The sequence below is a fragment of the Sinocyclocheilus grahami genome, unplaced genomic scaffold (assembly GCF_001515645.1).
Source record: "Sinocyclocheilus grahami isolate Dianchi unplaced genomic scaffold, SAMN03320097.WGS_v1.1 scaffold211.1, whole genome shotgun sequence".
Classification (NCBI taxonomy): domain Eukaryota; kingdom Metazoa; phylum Chordata; class Actinopteri; order Cypriniformes; family Cyprinidae; genus Sinocyclocheilus; species Sinocyclocheilus grahami.
Genome location: NW_015505390.1, coordinates 962,742 through 969,124, shown reverse-complemented (window position 1 = coordinate 969,124; position 6,383 = coordinate 962,742). Strand labels below are relative to the sequence as shown.

At 34.8% G+C, this 6,383-nt stretch overlaps 1 long non-coding RNA gene across 1 annotated transcript; it reads left to right on the top strand.

The window, feature by feature from the left end:
• Positions 1-5,137: 5,137 nt before the first annotated feature.
• On the top strand, positions 5,138-5,637 carry LOC107595931 (uncharacterized). Its single transcript, XR_001610319.1, has 3 exons — positions 5,138-5,193; positions 5,294-5,327; positions 5,507-5,637. It is a non-coding gene; the product is annotated as an uncharacterized lncRNA (long non-coding RNA).
• The last annotated feature ends 746 nt before the right edge of the window (positions 5,638-6,383 follow it).

Genomic DNA, 6,383 nt, shown 5'->3' with positions numbered 1-6,383 from the left:
GTTTTGTTGTTGTTGTTGTTAAAATAAAATGAGGTATTTCATGCAGTACAAAACATCCATGATGTATTTTAGGGGAATTTTAATTGAAGTTGTTTAACACAAAGAACAAAAAAAAAAAGAAAGAAAAAAAGAATTTGCAACACATGGCAGTGCCCACTAGGTGGTGACTTTAAAACACCAATTGGAGAGCAGATGTAACACAGTATGTCTTAGTATGCCTCAAAACAGTACAAACTGCTGAAAAATATAAGGAACATTAATGACAAAATCTAGATGGAAAATCAGCATTCAAAATATTTAGTACCCAACTATGTAGAAAGATATAAAATAAAAGATAAAACAGATTACTTCTCATGACAAAACACTGAAAGATTCCACAAAAAGCAAGAAGGAATATCATGCTGCTGTGGAACCACAGGCTGATATTGTATATCAAAAAGGTTGGATGACTCAGTGATGATGATCAGACAGGTGAGGGCAGACCTAAAGGGGAAAGCTGTCATGTAGATTGAGCTGGCGAGAGGAGATACGGTCGATTTTGGTGGACAGGAGGCCAGGCAAATCCACCACCATGCAAATCTAGTGCTCAGCCCAGGGCCCATGACTTGTGAACTGGAAGAGCAGAATTGACAGGCAAAAATGTTTTAATTCATGAAAAAATTAATAAATCAGTATTAAATTAATTAACATCTCTACACAAAAGATTGTGATGCTCAGAGCTCCATTAAGGTAAAAATCAATATTTTTAATCCAATAAGTGTGGTGCTTGGTGACTTTCAATATTAGGTGTCTGACAAGCATAAAATGTGCTAAAATGTAAAATATCTCTCTGTTTCTATTGTTGAAACCAGATTGGCGATATGTTTTTGTTTACTCAAGTTTTTTTATTGTCTTGACCTGTATCCTACACCTTGCAGTAGGCCATTGTATTGGATGAAGAATGGATTGTGAGGTTTCAGGCCCATGTTATTTTGACAGCAGAGCAGTGTGAATAACATTTTGAGTTTCCCTGGCTTCCTGAGCAGGCAGATGTAATAGTATTTACTGGAGATCCAGGAGAGTGTATCTGCTCTGTTGTCTAACTGTCCTCGTTAGGTAAACCTAATAAAAAGAGTTTGAAATCAAATCTACCTCTTTAAGCACTGGCTAATCGAAAAAGTCCTAACTAGATATAGAGACTGCAGTAAACGTGTAGGTCACTGGCCAGAGCGTGCAGCAAATAAAGTTAGACTCATAAAATGGAAGCCCTTCGTGAGGTCTGGATCATACGCCCAAGTGAAAGAGAAGATAACTTGAGTCCATTAATATAGAATCACGTTAAGAGTGGTACATTCATTGCTACTCGTTCTGATATTAATATATATGTTGAAATATACAGTAATTAATTGCAGCTTCATAAATTATAACTGTAGGACATAATAATTAATACCTACTTGAAATGTAGTAGTGCATTATTGTGTTCATTGTATAGGTACATGTTGATTTCTGGGTTGGAAGTAGTTCGCCATTCCTCTCAATTCGCCTCCATAACACAGTCTGCTGCAAATATGGTGGAATCACTTGATTCAATAATTTTAGACTTGCATTAGAAAATAAATCATGTCATATCTGTATATTCACAGTATTATATATTATGCACATATACTAAGAAACACGCCACACGTGTAAATACTTCTCTTAAATACTTGATTCTGATTGGTCAGATTACAAACGGCCTCATTCGCGCTTACATTAAAAATAAGGTGGAGACATAGAAAAAGATCACATGTACAACACAGCTGGCTTCAGGAGTATGAACTATCTACAGTCACACATTAATATTTTTATGTTTATATAATTTACATTTACTTTAAGACATCATTGCCACCTAGTATTAAAGCAACAATTAACTACAGCTTAGTTCTAGAATAATCCTTACAGGAACTAGTTTGAAAGCATTTCCTGTGATCTTTGACAATTAAATATCTTCTCCCACCTGAGAAGTTATTTAACTGTAACTTGAAATTGTCGTTGGAAAAAGGACCCCATTTGTCTGCAATCCTGAAACAAAATCTGCCAATGACTTTATTTTCAGCCTTGCTCTGCTATAGTATTATCTGTCTGTCACGAATCCGGTCCATGAACTTTCCAATTCATTGACTCTCGCACTACACACTGTTGCACATCACCCCGGACTACATTTCCCATCATGCATTTGCACTGATTGCAGGATAAATATGACTTATAAACAGAATTGATAATTTGAGTCCTTTTGAGTCGTATTCAAAACGTAACAATACCTGAACGCTGCATTCTACATGCGTAGGCCTAATGGATTACATGATTGAAGCTGCTTTGGATAAAAAGTATCTGCTAAAAGGCAACTAACCGCATTAGACCGGTGTAATAGGAAGAAGTTATTTTGGTATACTGTGCATGGGCTTTTACAGAGCAAACTACATCACTGATAGCTCAAATAAACCAGAACCTTTAGGCTGGGTTGCCAATTTGCTCAGATTTATTCATAGTCGATATTCAAGCACTTACTCAAATAATGAAGTCATGTTTTATGTATGAATTGATCTCTTTCCGTTGTATTAGTGCTACATCAAAGCAGTGATATAAAGCATTATAAGGATTATCAGAACCTGAGCTGACCCTGATCCAGAGTTCTTACATCAAGCTTGATTCCTGCCAAGTATAAGCTGACATATATTAACACATGCTTTGATGTTGAATGTGACATAACATTCAACCTTTTGTAGGTTCCAGGGAGCTGATGTGAAAACAGTTTAGATTTTCTCCTATGATTACTGGGGGTAAAGTGTAAGAACATGGGGCAGCTGAGTCCCGAAGCGCAATAGACCCCCTATGTTGAAGCCTAGGCAAGTTGCTGGGTGCTGCTATCAGGGGGAGTTTATGTGTGCGGTTAAAAGAACATCAGGCTGACAGGGACTCCCCCAACATGCCTTGCTGCCCATCAGTGAATGTCTGCTCGGATCACACAGGGCTGTAAGCAGAGCACTGCTGAACGGCAGACTGACAGCTGCTTTATTGTGTGAATACAAGTCCAGAACCAGCTGTTGCTTGTTGCAGCATGTTATATATTAGATCATGTCTTTTGCCCTAAAATCTTCCTGCATGCCAAACATCATCACAGATTTTTACTTTTGATACAAATGGAACGCACTGGCATTTTATTCATGACCATCACCCTTTCCATCATCATCATATCATATAAATAAAAAATATTTTTTTCTGACTTCCCCCTAACTTTTGAATGGTAGTCCATCACAGTTTTCACAAAAATATGAAGCATAATATGATAAACAATAATTCATGATTCAGCTTTGTCTTCACAGGAATAAATTACATTTTAAAATGGTTTGGGGCATTCAGGATCATCCTCAAAAATTTTTTTTTAAATGTATCTTAAGTTTTCTTTTATGGGATTGAATAAGGATAATGTTATACTTGCATTTTAACAATTTAAGTAATGTAATTGTAATTTAAATGTCTAATTTATTAATTTAATGGTCTGTGTTCTCATTTAAATAACTAGGTAAATATGTGTGTGTTTTTGTATGTGTGTGTGTGTGTGTGTGTTTAATTTAATTTGTAATCTTCACCTACACTAATACTGTGTATTGTGTTGTACATTGAGTATTGTATATTGTGTTGTATTAGAATTATTTGAATACCATATGTATATATTGTACATTGTATTTAATGTAAATAATTCCTTATAGCTAACTTGGCCAGTAAAGCTCAATTCTGATTTTGTCGTAAAAATGTCTGCTATGTTAATTATAAACATGCTAATGCAGTGCCTTTCATGGCATTTGTGCACTATACATTTACAACCAGAAATACTCATAATGTACATAATGTACATTATGTACAATAGTACATTATAAATCTATATTTCATTGATTACTTAAAAGAGAATGGTTACTGATAATTGTCTTTGATATAACTATTTTCCTAATAATCTCTGCTCAAAGCAAATGATGATTCACCTGATGAGGTAACAAGACTCTCTCTCTGTGATTAACTGAGCAAGCGATGGTGAGATGCTAAGTCATTTTGTAAATATTACTCTTACAAAAAAAAAAAAACATTAAAATACTATCCTCCCACTGCTTTAAGCCCTCTGTGATAGAGTAATCCATTCTTAGCACACTTTCACACACAGAAGTTGCTGATAACTCTATTTTCAAAAGAGCACAACTCTTTCATCTGCATTTTGTGCATCGCCCTATGGGGGATTATTCACAACCACCTCTGACATAACATGACTCTATAATGTGACAGCAGCATATTCTTCAAAATGAATGTATTAGAACTGTCATTGATTTTATTCTGAATTTATTTGTGTTTGGATACAGCACCATATCATCTTAAAGAACCTTTTTATATAAATTAGACCCTTTTATAAATAACAGTGTTCCTACCTATCATACTGCTGTTGTTTTTTTCTTTCTTTCTTTTTAAAATTTTTTTTTACAGAACATGTAAGTGTGACCAGCTCAGTTCTGTTGAGGATACTTCTATCCTCTTCTAAACTTGTAACTGACAGAGAAGTGTAACTTATTTTAGGCATAAACATGCAGCCAAAAAAATCCCTTCCCTTTTTCCTTGTAATATTAGGAAGGGCTCACATACAGTGACTGTCCATTCACAATGGCTACTTTTGATCTTCATAAATTCAATTTATATTACCAATAATCTTACCAAATTGACACATCTTGCTGTCTGTCAGCAATGTAACATAGTTTAATGTAAAATCCTGATAGCGATTTTATAAAACCAGGCAGATAGAGGAGTTAAAAAAAACATATTGATAAATAATATAAAAAAATTAAATGACAAAAATAAAATATTTTTTAAATGGTTCTTTATAACACCATGAAGGTTCTATATAGCACTTTCAATGCAAAGTTCTTTATGGAACATTATTAAAAGGGGTTCTATAATCTGGTACTGTTTGCAACAATTTTTCTTAAGAGTGTATATATAATGCAAACTAATTTTTATGAAAATAATTATTAACTAAGTTACGTAAAACAATTGTAAGGCTTATCTGTTAATGCTTTTTTATTCTTGGGATCTGGAGTAGGACAGCGTGATATAGATCTTCATCAACCAACCGAGAAGCTGCTCAGCCTTACTGGAAAAAGACATTTCCTGATAAACTTCTTTTGTTTCGAAAAGGTGAATGTATACTGTGTTGCATAGTAGACATGTAACTATGGTTTATTATTGTGTATTTCAGAATTGTTGACGTAAGTGATGTGCCATTTCTCTTTTACAGCTTCAAGTTGCCAGCTGTCAGTTTCTGTGATCTGGTTAGTTCACTCACTTGGAAAATGCATGTGTTGTCTATACACAAAGCCAAATAATTGTAGCACTGTCATTTATAATTCTACACCATGCTGATGTAATTGATTGCCATCTTTCTGAAGAAATCAGTAAAATACTGTAAAAAGCCATTTTAACCTCCAAAATATTGTCCTTGTTAAAACAGGGTCCATGTCAGAGCTTTGGTGCAGTGCACACGTCCAGAACAAAAAATACTGGGGACCCAGAATCAAATCTGACTTGCGTCGCATCCTGATGGATCCCTTGTCCCCTTTCTCTTTCCACTTTTCTATTAAATAAAGGCACTAAATAAATAAATAATGGAGTCCATTTTGCCTAAATAACATCATGATGTGTCATTTTTATCAGAAGGGTTTTATTATAAGATATAAGAGTTATATAAGAGATATTAGTTATGATATGTATGATAGCTCTTCTCTGCAAATTGCATTTGTCAATGCAGACAATGCAATTATGTTTTCAATTGGAGACTGTGTAGGCCCCTGGAGAAGGAAATACACACTACTGGCAGAAAAATGTAGCCTGTAGAATCATACGATCTGTGGGCTGTCAAGTGAGGTGTGGTGTCTCCCAGAGCCATTTCAACTGAATGGTGTCTACATTCAGACTTGGATGTTAATGGGGGTCCTATAAAGCTTCACTGAACAAACCTGAAATAATTTTAATGATACTGCATCAAAGCATCTATGTGATAAAATGCTTTTACTAAAACATCATTTGCAGTTTGGGAAACTATTTCACCCAAACCGTTGTCTCCAGCTAAAATACAAATTCTTTATTCATAATATTACTTTCTCCGGTGAGAAAGTTGTCTTGTCTGAATCAGGAGAGAAATATGTGCAGATCAAGCACTGTTTACAAGCAAAACCAGTCCAAAACAGTTCTAAACAAATACTGTATGTTGGTGGATTTTGATGTGAGAGGAGAACAGGAGATGGACTTTTTCACTGGAGGAAGCGTTATTATGGATTATGGATATTTTGGCCAGAAGCGATGGATTAAAGTTAAAAAGCTTTATGTAT